Source organism: Aristolochia californica, unplaced genomic scaffold (assembly GCF_029961685.1).
Source record: "Aristolochia californica isolate CCGP_79_NKW_82.1479 unplaced genomic scaffold, dmAriCali1.0.hap1 SCAF_14, whole genome shotgun sequence".
NCBI lineage: Eukaryota > Viridiplantae > Streptophyta > Magnoliopsida > Piperales > Aristolochiaceae > Aristolochia > Aristolochia californica.
This window is the reverse complement of record NW_027181815.1, coordinates 23,940,586-23,941,543: the sequence shown is the minus strand read 5'-3', so window position 1 is coordinate 23,941,543 and position 958 is coordinate 23,940,586.

Below are 958 nucleotides of genomic sequence, written 5' to 3'. Positions count from 1 at the left end.
ATAAAATTAACATATGTTTTTTTGTAATTTTGATTGATTACTTAAATAACATAAATATTTTTCAATTAGTAACTCTAATATTTATTTAATTTAGGAGTACATATATTTCATAAATAGATTTATTATTTCAATAATAAAATCTAGGTAGAAATTTGTGCACAAAATAAAAGATGAAGAAAGAGAAGAGTAGGAAAGAGAGAAATGAGAGCAAAGATCATACCTAGAGGCTTTGATAAAGGGGATCTTCAATTGATGGAGGGAAGAAGAATGAAAATTGGTTTATTGTATTAACAACACTGCCCTTATCATCATCTAATCATTAAAATTTGATAAAAATAAGAAAAATCTCAAATAAATATCAATCATGAATACATGAAATAATAAAAATGAAAAATAAATAAGAACCAATGAGGTCCATATCTTTTTTTTCTATTTCAATAAAGCCATTTTAATTTTTTTTTATTATTAAGTAAATAATTTTAGTTAATTATAACAAAGGAATAAAAATAAATAGTTTTGATAATATCGTGGATTTTTTCTAGAATGAAATTCAATTAATATTTTTAGATATATAACTTTTAATAGTTTGGTCTTTTAAATATTTTCGTTTATTTTTATTAATCACATCTTAATCAAAAGTCATATTTCAAGATAGGAACGTCAATTTTACCCATTTACTCTATTTTTACCATTAATTAAATACAATAAAAATAAAATACAATTTCTTACTATATTATCTGTTATGGTAATTTTAACTTAATTATTTGTTTACTATTTATTAAATAAAACATAAATGAGTAAGAATTATTAGTTTACTATTTATTAAATAAAACATAAATGAGTAATAAAATAAATAATATTTTTGGAAATGAAGTTAATTATACGTAAGAAATAAAAATTAAATCCCCTTGAGGCAGAAAAGCGTGCCGTCTTCCCCAGATCCTCTTGAAAACAAGAA